This window comes from Eretmochelys imbricata, chromosome 19, assembly GCF_965152235.1.
Source record: "Eretmochelys imbricata isolate rEreImb1 chromosome 19, rEreImb1.hap1, whole genome shotgun sequence".
In the NCBI taxonomy this organism is placed as follows: domain Eukaryota; kingdom Metazoa; phylum Chordata; order Testudines; family Cheloniidae; genus Eretmochelys; species Eretmochelys imbricata.
In genome coordinates this window covers 13,743,360-13,768,636 of record NC_135590.1, presented here as the reverse complement: position 1 = coordinate 13,768,636, position 25,277 = coordinate 13,743,360, and positions in this window count along the sequence as shown.

Here is a 25,277-nt window from a genome sequence, read left to right as displayed (position 1 = left end):
ATTTCCCAAAGGAGATGACAAGGAGCCCCATATTGATTTTGCAAATCTCCTCTACAGGCATTTTTCTCTGTGCATCGGAAGATTGAGTTAAATTCTGGGAGCCATTAGCAGACAATTAAACCTAATGGTGCAGCCAGCACAAAGATCTCAGTTAGTCTCACTGCTCAATTAAAATTTCTAGAAACTTTCACTTTCTAATCAATGGGATACAGAGGGACTATATATAGCTCTAAGAAAATATAATAGACTATTAGCACTATGCAGTTTGTGGCTTTCATTTGAGATACCTAAAGATATCTATGCAGGGTCTCACCACACCCCAAAAAAGGTATTAGAATAATGTTACTGAATAAACATCTGAAATATTGAGAGTAAGGGGGCATGGACAGTTGGGATGGATAAAATAACCTGGTAGGCCAGATAGCAATCAATGAAAGGAGCAGGATGAAATAGCAATTAGCTCTTCAGATGAGCTATTAATGGTACCTTCTTGCCCATCTGTCATAAATATAAAGGGAAGGGTAACCACCTTTCTGTATACAGAATTATAAAATCCCTCCTGGCCAGAAGCAAAACCCTTTCACCTGTAAAGGGTTAAGAAGCTAGGATAACCTCGCTGGCACCTGACCAAAATGACCAATGAGGAGACAAGTTACTTTCAAAGCTGGAGGGGGTGGGGGAACAAAGGGTCTGTCTGTGTGATGCTTTTGCCGGGACCAGAGCAGGAATGCAGGTCAGAACTCCTGTAAAGGGCTAATAAGCAATCTAGTTAGCTATGTGTTAGTTTCGGTTTTGTTTAAATGGCTGATAAAATAAGTTGTGCTGAATGGAATGTATATTCCTGTTTTTGTGTCTTTTTGTAACTTAAGGTTTTGCCTAGAGGGATTCTCTATGTTTTGAATCTGATTACCCTGTAAGGTATTTCCCTTCCTGATTTTACAGAGGTTTTTCTTTTACTTTTTCTTTAATTAAAATTCTCTTTTAAGAACCTGATTGCTTTTTTCATTGTTCTTAAGATCCAAGGGTTTGGGTCTGTGTTCACCTATGCAAATTGGTGAGGATTTTTATCAAGCCTTCCCCAGGAAAGGCGGTGTAGTGCTTGGGGGGAGACATTTGCAAGTGGGCACTTCCCCTGTTATTTTGTTAGACACTTTGGTGGTGGCAGCATAAGGTCCAGGGACAAAAGGTAAAAGTTTGTACCTTGGGGAAGTTTTAACCTAAGGTGGTAAGAATAAGCTTAGGGGGGTCTTTCATGCAGGTCCCCACATCTTTACCCTAGAGTTCAGAGTGGGGAAGGAACCTTGACACTATCTGTGATTGCTGGATTGATGAGTGTGGTATTAATTCCTAGAGCGAGAAGAAGGCTGTGAAGGTAGAGGTGCTCTTCTCCACATAGGACACCAAAGCAAAGTCCTTTCTGCTCATCTCTGTTAGCTGGGCTGCCGGATGGAGGGTGTTGGAGTGTCAGTAATGCTGTTCATTATATACGGTGTTAAAGTCTCTTCTTCTGTCCATCTCTCCTGGAGGGCCTGTATGGATGTGAAAGAGCCCATGGGAAATGGAAGAGCTAACACTGGAATTTCAAGAAGCACCCTTGTCTCTGAGCAGGACAGGTCCTAATGTCCCAGGCTGCACATGTGTGGTGACTGAGGATCCTTATGCAATCACTTCACTGCCAGCTGCAGCTTTGTCAAGCATTTTGAGTTACCTGGAGAGGGAAATGAAAAGGTGTTTTGCAGACCTCAGTGCTGTTTTACAGCCCTACTCACTGACGGCAGTGCAAAGAGCTCCAAGATGAGATGTGACACAGTGTAAAAAACGAGGGGGAACGTTGTCAAAAACTCCATCCGATCCCCAAATGACAGTTCCCAAAGTGCCTCCGGGAGAAGTGAGCCTTTTACAGGTTTGAGAGTGTCTGGTCTGACGATGCCAGACATCACTCTCTTACGCCTTTTAAAGGGTAAAAAAGCCAGGGAGGTGTTGTTGCCCCCTCGGAAGAAAAGTCCTCAAGTCCTTCCCCCAGCAGTTGTGAAAGAAATAGCTTTATGCCATCATTCCCAAACAGTGGTCTTGGAGCATTTGCTGGTGGCCCATGGAGAGCGGACTGGTCAGCTGATCCTGGCTCCTTCTCCTTGTTTTCAGCTACCAAATTGTATCACAAGAAGCTAAAACCAGATTAACTATGATCCTGATGCTGTTAGCCTACATGGAAACAGACAAATGGTGGTTGCAGCTGGTCCAGGGATCTCTTGTGCAGGGAGGTGGGGAGTGTGATAAAAAACAGAAGGGACAACCTCTCAAATAACATGTGAAAACCATTTAGAGCTGCTGGTCTAGTATTGGGTTGCACATGGAGTAAGGAGCCAAGGACTCACTGTTTGGAATTCAATGGGAGTTGTAGGTGCTCAGTGCCTTTGAACATCAAGCCACTTAGGCCATCTTGACATTACAAAATTATGTCAACCTAACGTATGTTGGCATAGAGCCACCAGAGTTATTAAAAGCGGCAAAGATCCTGTGGCACCTTATAGATTAACAGACGTATTGGAGCATAAGCTTTTGTGGGTGAATACCCATTTATTCAGATGCATGTACATGAGTTATTAAATTGTTTGTGTGTGTGCACACTTGGCTTCTTGTGTCGGTGGTGCATGTCCTCACCAGGAGCACTTGTATCGATTGTATTGTCAGTGTGGGGTATTGTGGGACAGCTCCTGAAAGCTCATAGCAGTCTATGTAAGCAACACAGGGTCTACACTGACACTGCGTCAACCTGATTACATCCACCATGACTCTATGCCGCTTGGGGAGGGGGCGTTACTAAATCAGCGTAGAGAGGCACTTACATCAGCGGGAGCCAAATTTAAGGGCAGGTCTACACTACAGCCGGGATTGATGCTCTGAGATCGATCCACTGGCGGTCAATTTAGTGGGTCTAGTAAAGACTCGCCAATTCGACTGCAGATCACGCTCCAGTAAACCCCTGTACTCTTCCCCTGATGAGAAGAGTAATGTAAGTCGACGGGAGATTTTCTCCCATCTATCCCCCCGTGGTGTAGACCCTGCAGTAACTTGACCTAAGGTGCGTCAACTCCAGCTACATTATTCACGTAGCTGGAGTTGTGGAGCGGAGGTTGACTTACCGTGGTAGTGTAGACATAGCCTAAGTGAAGACACTTCCACAGCTAGGTTGATGCAAGGTTGCTTACGCCAACCTAAATCTGTAGGGTGGACCAGGCCTTATTTAGGTGCCAAAGTAATTGAGAGGTGGTATTGTGCAGGGAACAGGGTTTTGGCTTGGGAGTCAGGAGATTTGGCTTCTGTTCCTGACTTGACCCCTGACCTACTACGTAACTTTGAACAAATCACTTCACTCTTCTGTGCATCTCTTTTCCCTTTGTCTGGTTTGTCTACTTCGGCTGTAAGCTCTTCAGGGCAGGGACTGTTCCTTACCATGTGCATGCACAGCACCTTGCACAGTGAAGCCCCAATCTTGTCTGGCGGCTCTTGGCAGTACTGGTATACAAATTAATAAACAATAAAGTATGTGGAGTTAGGTGCCTAAAGTTAGGCACCTAGGCTTGAAAAGTTTGCCCTTAACCTTCATGCTTCAATTTCTCCATCTGTTAAAGTGAGGATGCTAACACTGACTTAGCATGCATGTGAGCTGGAAAGGTGCTTGCATGAGTGTTTGTAATGTGCTGAATAAGTGCTAAGTATCATTCTTTTCAGATTAGCAGCCATGTTAGTCTGTATTCGCAAAAAGAAAAGGAGTACTAGTGGCACCTTAGAGACTAACCAATTTATTTGAGCATAAGCTTTCGTGAGCTACAGCTCACTTCATCGGATGGATGCCACTAGTACTCCTTTTCTTTTTAAGTATCATTCTGTTCGTTGCCCATCACCAGGTACTGAAATTAATTTGATAGGTAAACTCTGCATACAGTGCGCTACCCTTCCAGTACCTTTTTGATGAGTGTATTTGTCAAGCATCTATAAATGTGCCTGCTAACACGCAGCTGAGGCCTTTCTGTAGGAGCTGCTGTGGGTATGTCTACACCAGGGGTTCTCAAACTGGGGGTCGGGACCCCTCAGGGGGTCGTGAGGTTATTACATGGGGGGGGTCGCGAGCTGTCAGCCTCCACCCCAAACCCTGCTTTGCCTCCAGCATTTATAATGGCGTTAAATATATTAAAAAGTGTTTTTAATTTATATGGGGGGGTCACACTCAGAGGCTTGCTATGTGAAAGGGTTTCAGAGTAACAGCCGTGTTAGTCTGTATTCGCAAAAAGAAAAGGAGTACTTGTGACACCTTAGAGACTAACCAATTTATTTGAGCATAAGCTTTTGTGAGCTACAGCTCACTTCATCGGATGCATACTGTGGAAACTGCAGAAGACATTATATACACAGAGACCATGAAACAATACCTCCTCCCACCCCACTCTCCTGCTGGTAATAGCTTATCTAAAGTGATCACTCTCCTTATAATGTGCATGATAATCAAGGTGGGCCATTTCCAGCACAAATCCAAGTTTAACCAGAATGTCGGGGGGGGGGGGGGGGAAGAAGGGGAAATAGGCTACCTTGCATAATGACTTAGCCACTCCCAGTCTCTATTTAAGCCTAAATTAATAGTATCCAATTTGCAAATGAATTCCAATTCAGCAGTTTCTCGCTGGAGTCTAGATTTGAAGTTTTTTTGTTTTAAGATAGCGACCTTCATGTCTGTAATTGCGTGACCAGAGAGATTGAAGTGTTCTCCAACTGGTTTATGAATGTTATAATTCTTGACATCTGATTTGTGTCCATTTATTCTTTTACGTAGAGACTGTCCAGTCTGACCAATGTACATGGCAGAGGGGCATTGCTGGCACATGATGGCATATATCACATTGGTGGATGTGCAGGTGAACGAGCCTCTGATAATGTGGCTGATGTTATTAGGCCCTGTGATGGTGTCCCCTGAATAGATATGTGGGCACAGTTGGCAACGGGCTTTGTTGCAAGGATAGGTTCCTGGTTTAGTGGTTCTGTTGTGTGGTATGTGGTTGTTGGTGAGTATTTGCTTCAGGTTGGGGGGCTGTCTGTAGGCAAGGACTGGCCTGTCTCCCAAGATTTGTGAGAGTGTTGGGTCATCCTTCAGGATAGGTTGTAGATCCTTAATAATGCGTTGGAGGGGTTTTAGTTGGGGGGCTGAAGGTGACGGCTAGTGGCGTTCTGTTATTTTCTTTGTTAGGCCTGTCCTGTAGTAGGTGACTTCTGGGAACTCTTCTGGCTCTATCAATCTGTTTCTTCACTTCTGCAGGTGGGTATTGTAGTTGTAAGAATGCTTGATAGAGATCTTGTAGGTGTTTGTCTCTGTCTGAGGGGTTGGAGCAAATGCAGTTGTATCGCAGAGCTTGGCTGTAGACGATGGATCGTGTGGTGTGGTCAGGGTGAAAGCTGGAGGCATGTAGGTAGGAATAGCGGTCAGCAGGTTTCCGGTATAGGGTGGTGTTTATGTGACCATCGTTTATTAGCACTGTAGTGTCCAGGAAGTGGATCTCTTGTGTGGACTGGACCAGGCTGAGGTTGATGGTGGGATGGAAATTGTTGAAATCATGGTGGAATTCCTCAAGGGCTTCTTTTCCATGGGTCCAGATGATGAAGATGTCATCAATATTGCGCAAGTAGAGTAGGGGCATTAGGGGACAAGAGCTGAGGAAGCGTTGTTCTAAGTCAGCCATAAAAATGTTGGCATACTGTGGGGCCATGCGGGTACCCATAGCAGTGCCGCTGATCTGAAGGTATACATTGTCCGCAAATGTAAAATAGTTATGGGTAAGGACAAAGTCACAAAGTTCAGCCACCAGGTTAGCCGTGACATTATCGGGGATAGTGTTCTTGACAGCTTGTAGTCCATCTTTGTGTGGAATGTTGGTGTAGAGGGCTTCTACATCCATAGTGGCCAGGATGGTGTTATCAGGAAGATCACCGATGGATTGTAGTTTCCTCAGGAAGTCAGTGGTGTCTCGAAGGTAGCTGGGAGTGCTGGTAGCGTAGGGCCTGAGGAGGGAGTCTACATAGCCAGACAATCCTGCTGTACAAAGTTTGAGAACCACTGGTTCTACACAGCCCACAACAGCGAGCCTCCCAGCCCTGGTCAACAGACTCGGGCTAGCACAGCTCATGCGACTGCACTAAAAATAGCGGTCTAGATGTTGCGGCTTGGGCTGGAGCTCTGGCTCTGAAACCTAGGGAAGAGGTGGTCTGGGATGCTCAGTGCGGGCTAGCAACATGTGAATGTACCCAGGGGCTCTGGGTGAGCTTGTAGAGCCCGTGCCTCCATCTGCGCTTGCTATTTTTAGCTGTGCTAGCTAGCTTAAAGCTAGAGCTGGTCTGCCTACCTGAGCTGTAATAACACCTCCGACTGCTGTGCAGACATCCCCACAGGATACTTGCACAGGGCACTCCTCTGTACAGGCGTGTTGGGTGGGCTCACGATCGAGCCCTGAGTGAAGTTACAGGCTTCCCTTAAGGCAATGGACTGTCTGGTACAGTAGGAACCTGAGCTCCATCTCTATGACAAAAGCCCTACTGGGAAGGAGAAAAAAAGATATTATGCCCTAAAAGGCTACCAGGTGTTTTTTGGCAACACAGCGAGAGAATAAAAAAGCTACAGAGGCTCCTTGTGATGTTATTCCACCCATCCAAAATAGGGCCAATGTTGCTCATCCCCCTCTAGTCACTGGATTGATGTGATGCAGAGAGGAATTTAGGTTTTTCCTCCATTGCCCGGCCAAAGGTGGATGAGGACTGAAAGGAGGAAGGAGGCTGGTGCATGCCAGAGGAGCAGCACCACAGAAAGAAAGAGCCCTGGTGCTTTCATTGCTGGGCATTGGAACGGATGCACTAGTTGGATTACTGGGTGTCGGTATATGTGCCATGTATATTGCTTTTGTAACAGAACTCCCCATTAATTTGCCAGGATGCCAAGGAAAAATGCATGCTTTGGTGCAGGAATAATGCTAAAGAAGCATGCAGCTTTCAACAGGATGAATAGGGAAAAAATGAATATAGGGGTGTTGCCATCAGGTAAAGCTCCATGCTAGATAAAAGGCACCCTGAGGGCAGGGAGACAGTACATCCCACCAGACCCCTACTTTGAAGATCACAGTCAAGTTGTAACCAATGGGGTGACTTCTCTGCCTTTAGCCAGGCATTCAAAAGGGGATGCTGGGCCAACAGCCTGTGGGTTAGATGCAACATGTGAAGGAAAAGGTCAGAGGAGAAGGTGTCAAGAGGACACAGTACAGGAAAAGAAAAATTGAGCTGAATGTCAGAACAGGAATTAAACTGAATGTTTCTTTGTTCTAGCTGGAGAATTCAGCAGTTTGGTGAGATTGCTGAGAATTTATTCTTATTTATGCCGAATGCAGTTGGTGCCAGACACAGAGATGACAGGAATATCAACCACGGGATTTTTCAAAGGCAGCAATATCAGTGGCCCATCTGACCCCAGCCCACACAGTGAAGGAAAGTTGTCATCATGCACACGCACACACATTTTAGACATGGCTGTAGCTCTCTAGGTTCAAGTCCTAGTGCAGAAGAGGGGCTAAGCTAGCTCAGGATCCAGTTGCTCAGTAAAGATAAAGTGAAGAACTCTCAAATTAGTCCGCCAATGTAAATGAATACATGCTTCAATCCCATACAAAAAAAGAATCCCTCTATTAATAAAATATTAAGGTACACTCTTAGTGAAGCACTCCAGAGACAGGCAATGCCAAAGTTAAGTTTGCATGTGTAACCAAACCCCACCACCCTTGTCTAGTGATGCATTATAATACACCCTTTAGTGGCATGATCCAGTAGTATTTTGCCAATAATACCACTTATTCTAGAACGTTTTACATCTGGAGACCTTGCTTCAGTTCACTTTTCACTACACAGCAAAGGTCTCTGCATGTAGCCCCCTTGAAACTGGTACAGTGGGACTACTTCCAAGGCAAGTTACAACTCAGAATGAATGAAGGTGGCAGGATCTGACCCAAGTTAGTCATGCATTTTATGAGCTTATTAAAAATTCAAATGCAAAAGGTACAGTGTACGTATAGCACAAAGCTCTCAACACACACACCTGGGGCTAAAGAAAACCAAATTCCACTTGAACACTCAGATGAACTTCTCGTGAATGAGGGGTATTTCCATGAGGGGAGGGATAGCTCAGTGGTTTGAGCATTGGCTGGCTAAACACAAGGTTGTGAGCTCAATCCTTGAGGGGGCAATTTAGGGATCTGGGGCAAAAATTGGAGATTGGTCCTGCTTTGAGCAGGGCGTTGGACTAGATGACCTCCTGAGGTCCCTTCCAACTCTGATATTCTGTGATTATCTGTTTCAGTTGTAGAGATGCTCAAATTAAAGTCACAGCATTTTTTTAAATGGACAAAGTCTGTTTCTCCTCACCCTTCCCCATCCCCCGTATTCAATCATAGCTGACTGGAAGAGGAGGATGGCATCACAGGTTTTTTACTCACCACTGGAGCATCTCTTTGTGGCTGCATCTGGAGATTAGTGCTGCCAGTCTATGCCCCCTCCTGCAGTTGGTCACCACCTCTCTTTCTCAGGACTCGACTGCTCCTGCTTAGTGGCTTGGCCTTCCAGCCTGATCACTGTAGTTTTCCCCTTCTGGGGGGTGGGGTGGGGTGGTGGAGAGCTGTATCAGAGTTTCTCAGACCCATTACCCCTTAACAGTGCCACTTCAGCCACACTATCAGAGGCTCATTCACCTGCACATCCACCAATGTGATATATGCCATCATGTGCCAGCAATGCCCCTCTGCCATGTACATTGGTCAGACTGGACAGTCTCTACGAAAAAGAATAAATGGACACAAATCAGATGTCAAGAATTATAACAATCATAAACCAGTCGGAGAACACTTCAATCTCTCTGGTCACGCAATTACAGACATGAAGGTCGCTATCTTAAAACAAAAAAACTTCAAATCCAGACTCCAGCGAGAAACTGCTGAATTGGAATTCATTTGCAAATTGGATACTATTAATTTAGGCTTAAATAGAGACTGGGAGTGGCTAAGTCATTACGCAAGGTAACCTATTTCCCCTTGTTTTTTCCTACCGCCCCCCCCCCCCAGATGTTCTGGTTAAACTTGGATTTAAACTTGGAGAGTGGTCAGTTTGGACGAGCTATTGCCAGCAGGAGAGTGAGTTTGTGTGTGTGTGTGTGTCCCCGGGAAAAAAAAAAGGGGGGGGGGTGAGAAAGCCTGGATTTGTGCTGGACATGGCCCACCTTGATTACCATGTAGGGAGAGTGGTCACTTTGGATGAGCTATTACCAGCAGGATAGTGAGTTTGTGTGTGTGGTTTTTGGAGGGGGGTGAGGGGGTGAGAGAACCTGGATTTGTGCAGGAAATGGCCCTCCTTGATTATCATGCACATTGTGTAGAGAGTTGTCACTTTGGATGGGCTATTACCAGCAGGAGAGTGAGTTTGTGTGTGGGGGGGTGGAGGGTGAGAAAACCTGGATTTGTGCTGGAAATGGCCCAACTTGATGATCACTTTAGATAAGCTATTACCAGCAGGACAGTGGGGTGGGAGGAGGTATTGTTTCATGATCTCTGTGTGTATATAAAGTCTGCTGCAGTTTCCACAGTATGCATCCGATGAAGTGAGCTGTAGCTCACGAAAGTTCATGCTCAAATAAATTGGTTAGTCTCTAAGGTGCCACAAGTACTCCTTTTCTTTTTGCGAATACAGACTAACACAGCTGTTACTCCGAAACTTTCCCAGTTGTTGCTAGGGGAACCCAGGTCTACCTTCTACACTGGGTTCCAGCCCAGGGACCCTGCAACAAGCAATCACGGTCTACACAGTCCTAAACCTTACTGCTGTATCCCTGGGCTATATCCTATCTTGCCTTCACTCACCCTGAGAAGCACTGCAGTCTCTCTCTGCAGCTCCCTTCTACTTCTACTCTCCGTTACTGGGCTTTATACAGACCCCTCCTGTTCTTGTCCAGCTGAGTTTCATCTTTAATTAGTCCTCATTACTCCCTGGCTCCTCCTGCAGGTGCAGCCTAGTTGATTAATTGTCCCCCCTAGTCACCTTAACCCCTTCAGGCTTTGTGTGCCGTGGACACCCCATCACAGATGGTCATGTAGTTAATGTACCGGACTGAGTGTCAGGAGATGTGGCCTCCATTGCTAGTTCTACCACAGACTTCCTCTGGGATTTTGGGCGGGTCCTTTCTGTTTTCCTGTGCCTCAAGTTCCCATCTGTAATATGTGATTAACAACAGTGCCTTTCTCCCACTTCTGTCTGTTTTACCTACATCGACTGTAAGCTTGTTGGGGCAGAGACTGTCTCTTACTACGTCTGTGCAACCCCTGGCACAGTGGGGTCATGATCTGGATTGGTGCCTCCAGCTGTCACTGTCATGCAAATGATAAATAATATTAATAGCTAATTCTCCTAAAATATTACAAATACATCTTCAGAACAAGAGCGCAAGGCACTGGCTATTAATTTGAGACCTACTCAGTGCAATTACAAAGCAATCAGTCACCAATGAATATCGTAATGAATATTATCAAAAAACCCTATGTCATATATCTGAATGCAGGTTATTTGTGGCCTCGAACTTAATTTTGTGTCTACCCTCAGACAGACACAGAGAAGGGAAGTATCTCACACACTGATCCACCAATAGGCCTCCTCCCTTTCCTGCAGTAACCTCGTGTCCCCTCGCAGCTTTGCGATTGCCACTTCACCCGGAGCTATCTGTCTAAGCGTTTTTATATCCCCCCAGTGCTACTGTACCTGAGTGCTGGAAGAACCACAGCTACTGCAGTCCTGGGTGCTTTCCTGAGCAGAGGCCACCACTTAGGTAGTTGTATCTACCAAGTGCTTATAAAACTGCCATTGCTCACACTCGTGAATGGATGTTATCTTCATGACACACCTCCGGGAGGGAGGAAAGCACTATCTGGGCTAATTCTCTAACGGTTGTGGTTGGGGTTAGTGTGCTGGGTGATGTCGGTGGCCAGTGATACGCAGGAGGTCAGACAGTTGATCCAGTGGGTCCTTCTGGCCTTAAACTCTACAACTCTCAAAACTCTATTTACAGATGGAGAACTGAGGCACAGAGAGAGAACATAGCACTTAAGGCCAGAAGGGCCCATTAAATCATCTAGTCTGACCCAGAGGTGATACTATGGGGGGGGGCATGCAGGAACACGCACCGTCCCTCTCCAGATTGCTCAATCACATGGTGCTGCTGGGCCCCCTTCCTGCAGGGCAGCTGAGCTGGCGAGCTGTGCTGGGCATGGAGAGACATAGGCAGGAAAAACAGCTCGGAGCTGCAGGGAGGGACCGCTGCTTTCCAGGAGGGGTGGACTGCCAGGGGAGGGGAGGGATTGAGTCAAGCTGTTCTGGGGTTGTACGCCCCCACTATCAGCAGACACGGGTCCTCTCTGGTCTGACCTAATCTAGTGACTTGCCCAAGGCCACACAAGGTGTCAGGAACCGAACGCGGCTCTCCAGAGTCCCCATGCAGCATTCAATCCGCTAGACCACGGGTGGCCAACCTGAGCCTGAGAAGGAGCCAGAATTTATCAATGTACATTGCCACAGTAATACGTCAGCAGCCCCCTCATCAGCTCCCCCCGCCCCCTCTCCTAGTGCCTCCTGCCCACTGGCAGCCCCGCCAATCAGCGCCTCCCCCTCCCTCCCCGCACCTGCCGATCACCTGTTTCGTGGCATACAGGAGGCTCTGGGGGGGAGGGGGAGGAGTGAGGGCATGGCAGGCTCAGGGGAGGGGGCGGGAAGGGGTGGAGTGGGGGCAGGGTCTGTGGCAGAGCCAGGGGATGAGCAGTGAGCACCCCTGCGGGGCACATTGGAAAGTTGGCACCTGTAGCTCTAGCCCCGGAGTCGGGACCTATACAAGGAGCTGCATATTAACTTCTGAAGAGCTGCATGTGGCTCCGAAGCCACAGGTTGGCCACCCTTGCACTAGACCAACCTTCATACCTTTGCTGTGATGTAACACAGACAAATGACCACAAGGGACATGCAAGAGACTGCCAACGGGCTATTAGCCAAGCAGGAGCAAAGCCAGCTTGTCTTCCTGGGCTACGATACTGACCCACAGCCCCCCTGCATCCTCTATTGCCTTCTGATAGTTGGGTGTCTTCCACACCTGTGCATCCCTATAGTGAGTCTTTCCTATGGGCAACATAGCCATTACATTGGGCTCTAGCCAGCACAGAGGAGCCTCCATCGGCCTGGGACAGCTCACGCCAACCAGTGAGCTCACAAAGGCAGCCAATCTCCCCTGCCTGGGAAAGACTTTGAGATTTAAGACTTGCCAAGTAAGTCCTATAAAAATTAACACAGCTCGCCCAGGAGACAGCGGGGAAATGATTAATGAAATTGTGCGTGCCGGAGAATAGATTTGCTAAATTGACAGCCTATAAAATGTTTGTTCCTGGTTGAAACAGAAAGGTTGGCAAACTCTAGCATGGGCCAGTAACTTGGGTTAAGTGAGCAGCCCATGGACCAGTACATTGTACATCATCTATATTCAGATATACAGGCTGGTAGGCTCTCTGGTCCAGTGAGCCCAATAATGAAAGAATTCAGAGCTGCCTGAGACACGAGATCGAGTGCCCTGGTTGTTCTGGCACCAATAAGATTTTATATGAGGATTAATTTTATTAGTGGTTTCTTTGGTGCATATCTCCCCCTTGTTCTAGTGTTATTGTGTGTGCTCTAAGCAGAAATGAGACCCTCCGGGGGATGTTGAAATGCAGCTTTTATCCCATGTGTAAAAACAGCAACTGAACAAAAGTTAGGGAATAGATGGTCTCAACTCACTTGGCTCAAAGAAAATACAATCTAGTGCAAAACTTCCACTCTTCCAAAACATTTGTATTGTTATTTTTATCATTTTGGTTCATGAAGGTTAAAAAGGCGGCTGCCAAAGCAACTTGTCTTGTTTTAAAAATCTTATTTCCCCCTGTGCTCTTTATAACAGGGCTGGTGGGAAATTTTCCATCAGAAAAAATATTGATGGAAAATTAGGGGTTTGATCGTACAGAAATGTTTGCAGAGCTGTGCCTGCCTGCCAGCTTGTTATTGGAGGGTTGCTAATGAGCATGCACATTTCTTTCTCACTGGAGTCCCTAAATATCTCAAATTGGACATCCAGAAACTCAGACAGCCTCAGTTCATGGATGTTTTGGATAATTATTATTATTATTATATTACTAGTAGGATGGAGTTAGAATCTAGGAGTGCTAGTCCTGGACTCGGACACCAGCGTTTTAGGTACAGAACTAACAAAACAAAATGCCAGGTCCTGCCCCAAAGAACTTACGATCTAAGTCTACGCAAGAGACGACACGCAGATGCAGACAGTCAGGTGGGGAGAAGAAGAAAACAACGCTAACCAGTGTGATTTCTCCAAGGTCACACACCACATCACAGTCAAAACTAGGACTGAAACCCACAACCCCAGGCTAGGTCTCCATCCAGCTAATCTAATTATTTCTGTATGGTCCTGATATATTTATATGAAGATTGATTTCTTATCAACGGAAAGGTTTCACTGACTGCAATAGATTTGGATTTGGACCATTTAGAACTTGATCCTGCTCTCACTGAAGTAAATGGCAACATTTCCATTGACATCTGTGGTGCAGGATATGGCCCTTACATCATGCTTCCAGGGATTCCTAATCCCATGCTAGACCCTACTGCTTCTCGTTCCCCCTGCCTCCGATCCTTGCCCTCTGCCCTCTCTGCTATCCCTTGCTCTCCACTATCACTAATTCCAGTGAGGAATGAAGGTGAGAATACAACCTCCTGAAATAAAATGAGAGTCAGAAACGCTTTCCCCTGCCACCTCCAAGTGAAATCCTTGCTTCTGATTCTGAAACTGGGACATTCTTATTGCTTTGTCCCTAACAAAGGAACAAAGTTTGTTAGCACTAACTTGCTAGGATATTTACCTTGGTGTTTTATCAACGGATGGACCAATAAATGTTACAGGTTGTTGGAGGTAATTAACTTCTAAGAGCTGTCCAAGAGATATTTCCCTGGGAAGTTAAAATTCTGGGATTGGCTCCCCACAACCCCTCTTGTCTCTTATTGGCTATGACTTTCCTCATTCATTAGAGCAGACATCTGCTATTGATGTCAATTATGATTAATTAAACGATTTCAGAGTAACAGCCATGTTAGTCTGTATTCGCAAAAGGAAAAGGAGTACTTGTGGCACCTTAGAGACTAACCAATTTATTTGAGCATAAGCTTTCGGGAGCTACAGCTCACTTCATTGGATGCATACTGTGGAAAGTATAGAAGATCTTTTCATACACACAAAGCATGAAAAAATGGGTGTTTACCACTACAAAAGGTTTTCAACAAGAACTTCTGGTGGTGGGGGGTAGGAAAAAACAAGGGGAAACAGGTTACCTTGCATAATGACTTAGCCACTCCCAGTCTCTATTCAAGCCTAAGTTAATTGTATCCAATTTGCAAATGAATTCCAATTCAACAGTCTCTTGCTGGAGTCTGGTTTTGAAGTTTTTTTGTTGTAATATTGCAACTTTCATGTCTGTAATCGCACGACCAGAGAGATTGAAGTGTTCTCTGACTGGTTTATGAATGTTATAATTCTTGACATCTGATTTGTGTCCATTTATTGTTTTACGTAGAAACTGTCCAATTTGACCAATGTACATGGCAGAGGGGCATTGCTGGCACATGATGGCATATATCACATTGGTGGATGTGCAGGTAAACGAGCCTCTGATACTGTGGCTGATGTTATTAGGCCCTCTGATGGTGTCCCCTGAATAGATATGTGGGCACAGTTGGCAACAGGCTTTGTTGCAAGGATAGGTTCCTGGGTTAGTGGTTCTGTTGTGTGGTATGTGGTTGCTGGTGAGTATTTGCTTCAGGTTGGAGGGCTGTCTGTAGGCAACGACTGGCCCAACACTCTCACAAATCTTGGGAGACAGGCCAGTCCTTGCCTACAGACAGCCCCCTATTCAGGGGACACCATCATAGGGCCTAATAACAACTTAGGCTTGAATGGAGACTGGGAGTGGCTAAGTCATTATGCAAGGTAACCTATTTCCCCTTGTTTTTTCCTACCCCTCCACCCCCTCCCCCAAGACGTTCTTGTTAAACCCTGGATTTGTGCTGGAAATGGCCCAACTTGATTATCATACACATTGTAAGGAGAGTGATCACTTTAGATAAGCTATTACCAGCAGGAGAGTGGGGTGGGGGGAGAGAAAACTTTTTGTAGTGGTAAACATCCATTTTTTCATGCTTTGTGTGTATAAAAAGATCTTCTATATTTTCCACAGTATGCATCCGATGAAGTGAGCTGTAGCTCACGAAAGCTTATGCTCAAATAAATTGGTTAGTCTCTAAGGTGCCACAAGTACTCCTTTTCTTTTTATGATTAATTAAACATTTCCCAGGCTGTGGCTGGTATTCTGTCAGCAGGTTCACGCTTCAGGCAGGCGGTACCGTGGGAGATATATTTAGGTAGCTCTAGTAGATTAGGGGGGCTGTGGGATCAAGATCTCTCATTGTAATTTGCATTGGGAGCAACCCATGGAAATGTAGGTGGGAAGGAGAAGAAATCTATAGAGACATGATGGATGGCATTACCTGCAGTAAGGCCTTGTCTACACTACCATGGTAAGTCAACCTAAATTATGCTACTCCAGTTACTTGTCTTGTTCCGGTGGAGTACTGGAGTAGAGTGGAGAGTGCTCTGCCGTCGATTTAGTGGGTCTTCACCAGACCCACTATATTGACACCCTTTGTCGACATGGCCTAAGGCACCAAGGGAAAGAATTCTGAGAAAATTATTTGTCAGCTGCTCCCCTCTGTTCTGATTCCTTGTAAAATACCTGTTAGAAAACTTATATAACTACACGGGCCAGAATTTTCAAAGGAGTCTAAGGGCTGGATTTTTAAAGGTATTTGGGGTCTAAACATGCAGACAAGGGTTTTTCAAAAACATCTGAGCAGGTTAGGCACCTAACTCCTATTGAAATCAATGAGAATTGGTCACCAAAATCCCACTAGGCACCTGTCATAGAATCATAGAATCATAGAATATCAGGGTTGGAAGGGACCCCTGAAGGTCATCTAGTCCAACCCCCTGCTCGAAGCAGGACCAATTCCCAGTTAAATCATCCCAGCCAGGGCTTTGTCAAGCCTGACCTTAAAAAGCTCTAAGGAAGGAGATTCTACCACCTCCCTAGGTAACGCATTCCAGTGTTTCACCACCCTCTTAGTGAAAAAGTTTTTCCTAATATCCAATCTAAACCTCCCCCACTGCAACTTGAGACCATTACTCCTCGTTCTGTCATCTGCTACCATTGAGAACAGTCTAGAGCCATCCTCTTTGGAACCCCCTTTCAGGTAGTTGAAAGCAGCTATCAAATCCCCCCTCATTCTTCTCTTCTGCAGGCTAAACAATCCCAGCTCCCTCAGCCTCTCCTCATAAGTCATGTGTTCTAGACCCCTAATAATTTTTGTTGCCCTTCGCTGGACTCTCTCCACATCCTTCTTGTAGTGTGGGGCCCAAAACTGGACACAGTACTCCAGATGAGGCCTCACCAGTGTCGAATAGAGGGGAATGATCACGTCCCTCGATCTGCTTGCTATGCCCCTACTTATACAACCCAAAATGCCATTGGCCTTCTTGGCAACAAGGGCACACTGCTGACTCATATCCAGCTTCTCGTCCACTGTCACCCCTAGGTCCTTTTCCGCAGAACTGCTGCCTAGCCATTCGGTCCCTAGTCTGTAGCGGTGCATTGGATTCTTCCATCCTAAGTGCAGGACCCTGCACTTATCCTTATTGAACCTCATCAGATTTCTTTTGGCCCAATCCTCCAATTTGTCTAGGTCCTTCTGTAGCCTATCCCTCCCCTCCAGCGTATGTCCTCAATACCTCTGAAAATACTGTCCTCAATACCTCTGAAAATCTGGCTCTAAGGGATTTAGGTAACCAATTCCCATTGACTTTCAGGGGATGTTAGGCACCCAGGGCAATATTTTCAAGAATGCGTAAGTGACTTAGGAGCCTAAGTCCTATTTTCAAAAGCGACTTAGACATGTAGGAATTTAAATCTCAGTGAAAGTCAATGGGAATTAGGCTCCTCAGTCATTAAGGTTCTTTTGAAAATTTCACCCCCAATTTCTTTAGGCTCCTTTGCAAATCCCAGCCAAACCCTTTGCAGAGAAGCTTGCAATTAAAATCTCATTCTTCATCAACATACACACACAGACTACTCATTTGTTATTTTAGGGTTGCTTATAAGCAAGCAAACAGTGGTTTGTCACTCTATTGTTGCCGTTAGGGGCTGCGCTGAATACAAAAGGTTGAAATTCATCCCCTAAGCAAAGGCCCAGCACAAGGCATATGCAACACTTCAGTCCCACTTTTACCCTGTAAGTGAAAGTAATTTAGGGTGACCAGATGTCCAGATTTTATAGGGATAGTCCTGATATTCAGGGCTTTGTCCTATACAGGTGCCTATTACCCAACACCCTAGTCCCGATTTTTCACACATGTTTTCTGGTCCCCCTAAAGTCATCCCGGCACATAGGGCTAGCTCTAAGCCCATGCACCATTTAAGCCCCTGTTTTAAATGGTGCATTGGCTTCTTGCTGATCCTCTGCCCAGAGCTGAATTTCTCCCCCCTGGTTTGTTTCTGTATCACTGAGCAGCACATCCCAGTTGGTTACTGTAAAGTTGCTTGCGATTGTTGAGCTTTGTAAAAAATGTGCCTGATTTCACCATTAGTCTGATTTCACCAGCACCTGTGCAAACCAGGAGTGACTCTTTTGACATCAACAGAGTCACAACGGTGTAAGTGAGATCAGAATCAGGTTCACTTTGTTGTTATTTTAGGGCTGTTCATGAGCGCTTGTATACCCTGGTTTTGTTGTTATAGCATCTCTTATGAGCTTTGTATCATGTATCAGTTTGTTATTGTGGGACTGCTAGTGAGCACTAGGAGGCACTCCTACTAGTTTGTTATTGTCCTGTCATTTGTGAGCATAGAACTGAGCCTGTGCTCACTACATTGGTTATTGTAGGGTTGCTCATGAGTGCTGTTTGCTACTGCAAATAAATGACTGATTTTAGAAAGCTGAAATCATGACGCTGAACTGTTATACAACTCTATACATGTTCAGTGAAAGCTACCAAGTCTTCTGGTCCTTTCAGTTATGGTTTGCCTCTTGATGTATCTTTGTCTGACAGTTTATAAGCTGGTGTCTCATATCGAGAACCTGACAGGTTACGAGAGATAATTCTGAGTAATTTCCCATGAGAACCAGGGGGGCAATAATGTTTTTCAAAAATGTCCTAAAACATCCTGAAAAAAACATCTGTAATTCCAGTCTATAATAACCCATTGTCAAATTCCTGGGTCCTTGACAGTTTACTCTCCAAAGGGCTTTGCCTCATTCAGGGTTTTAAGGTTCTTCTAACCTTTATTCTTTCCCCCCTCCAGTTTCGTAAGTAATAAAACTGGAAGGACAAATACTTATTTTTCTTGAAACAAAAATGGTAGCAGAAGTCACAAGGTGAAAGCAACAAGACTTTAGATGGAATGATGCTACAGCAAACCCAGAGCTGGCTGAGAGCAAAACAACTTATAGGTCACTGGAGGACACAAATTGTGTTAAAAGATTAAGAACTAAAAATAATAGCAATTCAAACCCCTAGGGAAGGGAAGCTGGTGACAAAGGTTATTAATTGGCTGGGGAGATTTTTGACTACAAATAACAGAGGTATTTTTATCCATCTTATAATTTTTTGTGGGCTAAGAGAAATGTAGGAGAAATATTTATGTTATAAACGTAAAGTTGATGTAATGTGGCCTCTCATGTTCACTGGTTGCAGTTGCTGTGTTAATTTAGTACTCCGATGGATCCAAAGCAATCATCTTTCCCTGCACTTTATTTATTTTATTTATTGGCATTTCTAGAGTGCTTGTCCCCTTGGTATCTGTGCACCAAACAAGATTAAAAATGCTTCATCTGCTTCTGGAAGTTAAAACTCTCTGTGAGAGATAAATGAAGCATTTTTAATCAGGTGAGCTGCCAGGTGTGGTGGTCAAAAACATGTCTAATCTAATCAAATCAAATCTAAAAAATCTAATAATTTTTTCACTTTGAAGAAACACTGGACAATTTTGAATGATACAACTTTTCCCCTCCCCCAAATATTTTTGCATCATTTGAAATGTTGTTTTTCACTGGAGAAACATTCCAATGAAAACATTTCAATCAGCCTTACAGACAACCACGAAATGAAGTTATTGGACATATTTATTTATTCATCGTTTTAAGGTGTTCCAAAGTGTACTTCACAGAACAAATTAAAAGACAGGATGAAGTCCTTGCCCTATTGACATCAAATGGCAAAACTATTACTGACTTTCAGTGGAGTCAGAATTACACTCACTGTCCCTGCCCCAAAGAACTTACAAGCGAAGGTCCTGATGCTACAAAAAAGCCGGTAGACCCTTATGTATGGGCAAATTCCCATTGTAGTCAGAATGATCCAATTGCAGAACTAGGGCCTATGTTGTTAACCTAGTTTAGAAATCATGTGTCTGGAGCTCAAAGTGTCTTGGCATCCTTTCATCTGCGAGACACATTGGGAATTGCAGCCTATGGTGTAGATGGTTTGCAATGTCTCATGCGACTGAATAGTCCAATCTGAGATTTGGATGATCTTTGCAGTTAGTGCAAATGTCTGTGTCTTCGTTGGGAGCTGCTTGCTTCCTATGGGCTCTTTTCTCTTCAAGCTTTGGGGGACCAGCTTCTATCATGGACTTTGATACCCTGATGGAGATGATGGTGCCTCTTGTGACCATCACTTGCCAAGATTTCCCATTGGCCAGGATCAATTCCAAATTCCTTCGTATCTTGCTCACATTTATAGCGAAGCTTGGGATGTCCTGCAGTTCTTATTCCCTCCAATAGCTCTCCATATAGCATGTCCTTGGGCATGCGTCTGTCTTCCAACCTACTCAGATGGCCCAGCCAGTGGAGTCGTCTTTGCTTGAGCAGGGCTGTCACACTTGGTAAATTTGCCCTTTGATGAACCTCTGCATTGGTGACTTTGTCCTGCCATTTGGTGTTGAGTATACGGCATAACCAACATAGGTTAACCTTTTAACCTTTTCTCCTGATGAGCATAAGTTGTTGATATTTCCCCACCATACATGAGAGTGCTGAGGACACAAGCTTGGTACACTAGCATTTTGGTCTTGTCCAGCCTATCTGGAACACAACAAGCTCAAAGAAAGCCCAGTTAATTGGCATTACGGCACACCTCCAAGTCAGCCAGTCATTGGCTTAGACAAGTAGGCCCAGATCCCTGTTGAATTTGGTATGAGTGAGGATCTGGGCTGACATCCCTTTCAGTTCTGGTTCAGAGGTCAACTGCTGATCCTTCATTCCTCACTCAGGCGAAATTCAGTGGGAATTGCTCCTGTGTATCATAGAATCATAGAATCATAGAATATCAGGGTTTAAAGGGACCTCAGGAGGTCATCTAGTCCAACCCCCTGCTCAAAGCAGGACCGATCCCCAATTAAATCATCCCAGCCAGGGCTTTGTCAAGCCTGACCTTAAAAGCTTCTAAGGAAGGAGATTCCACCACCTCCCTAGGTAACGCATTCCAGTGTTTCACCACCCTCCTAGTGAAAAAGTTTTTCCTAATATCCAACCTAAAACTCCCCCACTGCAACTTGAGACCATTACTCCTTGTTCTGTCATCAGCTACCACTGAGAACAGTCTAGAGCCATCCTCTTTGGAACCCCCCTTCAGGTAGTTGAAAGCAGCTATCAAATCCCCCCTCATTCTTCTCTTCCGCAGACTAAACATCCCCAGTTCCCTCAGCCTCTCCTCATAAGTCATGTGTTCCAGCCCCCTAATCATTTTTGTTGCCCTCCACTGGACTGTTTCCAATTTTTCCACATCCTTCTTGTAGTGTGGGGCCCAAAACTGGACCCAGTATTCCAGATGAGGCCTCACCAGTGTCGAATAGAGGGGAACGATCACGTCCCTCGATCTGCTGGCAATGCCCCTACTTATACATCCCAAAATGTGATTGGTCTTCTTGGCAACAACTGTTGACTCATAGCCAGCTTCTGGTCCACTGTAACCCCTAGGTCCTTTTCTGCAGAACTGCAGCCTAGCCATTCGGTCCCTAGTCTGTAGCGGTGCATTGGATTCTTCCGTCCTAAGAGCAGGACTCTGCACTTGTCCTTGTTGAACCTTATTAGATTTCTTTTGGCCCAATCCTCCAATTTGTCTAGGTCCCTCTGGATCCTATCCCTACCCTCCAGCGTACCTACCTCTCCTCCCAGTATAGTGTCATCTGCAAACTTGCTGAGGGTGCAATCCACACCATCCTCCAGATCATTTATGGAACCAGCCCCAAGACCGACCCTTGGGACACTCCACTTGATACCAGCTGCCAACTAGACATGGAGCCATTGATCACTACCCGTTGAGCCCGACAATCTAGCCAGCTTTCTATCCACCTTATAGTCCATTCATCCAGCCCATACCTCTTTAACTTGCTGGCAAGAATAGTGTGAGAGACCGTGTCAAAAGCTTTGCTATAGTCAAGGAACAACACATCCACTGCTTTCCCTTCATCCATAGAGCCAGTTATCTCATCATAGAAGACAATTAGATTAGTCAGGCATGACTTGCCCTTGGTGAATCCATGCTGACTGTTTCTGATCACTTTCCTCTCCTCTAAGTGCTTCAGAATTGATTCCTTGAGGACCTGCTCCATGATTTTTCCAGGGACTGAGGTGAGGCTGACTGGCCTGTAGTTCCCAGGATCCTTCTTCTTCCCTTTTTTAAAGATGGCACTACATTAGCCTTTTTCCAGTCGTCCAGGACATCCCCGAATCGCCGTGAATTTTCAAAGATAATGGCCAATGGCTCTGCAATCACATTTGCCAACTCCTTTAGCACTCTTGGATGCAACGCATCCGGCCCCATGGACTTGTGCATGTCCAGCTTTTCTAAATAGTCCAGAACCACTTCTTTCTCCACAGAGGGCTGGTCACCTCCTCCCCATGCTGTGCTGCCCAGTGCAGCAGTCTGGGAGCTGACCTTGTTCGTGAAGACAGAGGCAAAAAAAGCATTGAGTACATTAGCTTTTTCCACATCCTCTGTCACTAGGTTGCCTCCCTCATTCAGTAAGGGGTCCACACTTTCCTTGACTTTCTTCTTGTTGCTAACATACCTGAAGAAACCTTTCTTGTTACTCTTGACATCTCTTGCTAGCTGCACCTCCAGGTGTGATTTGGTCTTCCTGATTTCACTCCTGCATACCCTAGCAATATTTTTATACTCATCCCTGGTCATTTGTCCAGTCTTCCACTTCTTGTAAGCTTCTTTTTTGTATTTAAGATCAGCAAGGATTTCACTGTTAAGCCAAGCTGGGTGCCTGCCATATTTACTATTCTTTCTACACATCGGGATGGTTTGTCCCTGTAACCTCAATAAGTATTCTTTAAAATACAGCCAGCTCTCCTGGACTCCTTTTCCCCTCATGTTATTCTCCCAGGGGATCTTGCCCATCAGTTCCCTGAGGGAGTCAAAGTCTGCTTTTCTGAAGTCCAGGGTCCGTATTCTGCTGCTTTCCTTTCTTCCTTGTGTCAGGATCCTGAACTCAACCATCTCATGGTCACTGCCTCCCAGGTTCCCATCCACTTTTGCTTCCCCTACTAATTCTTCCCGGTTTGTGAGCAGCAGGTCAAGAGGAGCTCTGCCCCTAGTTGGTTCCTCCAGCATTTGCACCAGGAAATTGTCCGCTACATTTTCCAAAAACTTCCTGGATTGTCTGTGCACCGCTGTATTGCTCTCCCAGCAGATATCAGGGTGATTGAAGTCTCCCATGAGAACCAGGGTGTGCGATCTAGCAACTTCCGCTATTTGCCGGAAGAAAGTCTCGTCCACCTCATCCCCCTGGTCCGGTGGTCTATAGTAGACTCCCACCACGACATCACCCTTGTTGCTCACACTTCTAAACTTAATCCAGAGATTCTCAGGTTTTTCTGCAGTTTCATAGCAGAGCTCTGAGCAGTCATACTGCTCCCTTACATACAGTGCTACTCCCCCACCTTTTCTGCCCTCCCTGTCCTTCCTGAACAGCTTATATCAATCCATGACAGTACTCCAGTCATGTGAGTTATCCCACCAAGTCTCTGTTATTCCAATCACATCATAATTCCTTGACTTTGCCAGGACTTACAGTTCTCCCTGCTTGTTTTCCAGGCTTCTTGCATTTGTGTATAGGCACTTGAGATAACCCGCTGATTGCCCCTCATTCTCAGTATGAGGCAGGAGCCCTCCCCTCTCAGACGCTCCTGCTCGTGCTTCCTCCTGGTGTCCCACTTCCCTCCTTACCTCAGGGCTTTGGTCTCCTTCCCCAGTGAACCTAGTTTAAAGCCCTCCTCACTAGGTTAGCCAGCCTGCTTGCCAAGATGCTCTTCCCTCTCTTCATTAGGTGGAGCCCGTCTCTGCCTAGCACTCCTCCCTCTTGGAACACCATCCCATGGTCAAAGAATCAAAAGCCTGCTCTCCGACACCATCTGCGTAGCCATTTGTTCACTTCCACGATTCGACGGTCTCTATCCAGGCCTTTTCCTTCCACGGGGAGGATGGATGAGAACACCACTTGCGCCTCATACTCCTTTATCCTTCTTCCCAGAGCCACGTAGTCCGCAGTGATCCGCTCAAGGTCATTCTTGGCAGTATCATTGGTGCCCACGTGGAGAAGCAGGAAGGGGTAGTGATCTGAGGGCTTGATGAGTCTCAACAGTCTCTCCGTCACATCGCAAATCTTAGCTCCTGGCAAGCAGCAGACTTCTCGGTTTTCCCGGTTGGGGCGGCAGATAGATGACTCAGTCCCCCTGAGGAGAGAGTCCCCAACCACCACCATGTGCTGAAAGATTGGGCACCAGTAGTATGTGCTGAAAGGTTGGGCACTCAGCCATTTCTCTCTGAACCACACCCATGTCAAGGTTTCCAGAGGAGTTGCCTCCCTGTTGGCTGCTGTGAATGAGCAGTAGAATAAGGGATGCCATTAGCTGATGGCAGTGAAGTCAAGAGGCCATCTTCTTCAATGCTCCTTGAGTGTCATTGCTGGAAAATCCAGCTGGAACAACTACATTATCGCAGAGGATGCTCAGTGTCATGCTCACCACTATGCCTGCTCCTGCAATACTTTGTTCCTGCTTCTCCATGTTTCCCCACCATACATGAGAGTGCTGAGGACACAAGCTTGGTACACTAGCATTTTGGTCTTGTCCAGCCTATCTAAAACACAAAAAGCTGAAAGTAAGCCCAGTTAATTGGCATTACGACACACCTCCAGCTCAGCCAGCACCCAGCCTTGCACCCAGCCTGGCCTCTGTCCTACCTCTGCCTTGAACCCCTCCTTGCCTGCTACCCTGCTCACTCCAGTTCCTGCTCTCTGGTTTGAGCCTTGGCTCTGGCTTCTGACTACTGACTCCGGCTCTGACCCTCGTCTTTGGTTCTCAAGGCCTGCTCCAACCACTAGGCTAGACTGCGCTCATCCCAGTTAGTTGACAGGATTTTTGCTTCTTGCCTAATGGATTTGGTGAATGAGTGAGTGTTTTATGTTTCCAGCAGGATCTAGGGGCAATTGTTTTTCTTTTTTTCTTTCCCATCCATCTCCTTCTTTGAAGTTGCAGAAAATATATATAAAACATTTGACGATGTTGTTAAGGGGGGAAAAAATTAATCCATGTGACCTTCATTTGGCATTCTTAAAAAACAGTAAAAGCCACCTGAAGCATAAGCCGTTTGGTGTGTTTAGCTATGATTTGCAGCTGATCTCCTCAACTCCCAACTATTCTACGAGTTTCATGCATAATGCAGCAGCAGTTTTGATTGAAGTAAAAAAAATCTGCTGACAGAATGTAGTGTCAAGCATCTGGGGAGATGTCTAATTAATTATTATAATTGACATCCACACCAGATGTCTGATATATGACAGTCTCTTTGTTGATAAAAGGTTTTGGTAATTCTGTTTGAACAGCACTTTCAGAACAGTATGTATTCCATTTAGGTCATGGGGAAAAAAATATGATTTATTTTTTTCAGGGAATTGAATTCTGCTGGATAGCTGCATTGTTTTGTCTTGCCTTCCAACTTCTAACCGGCC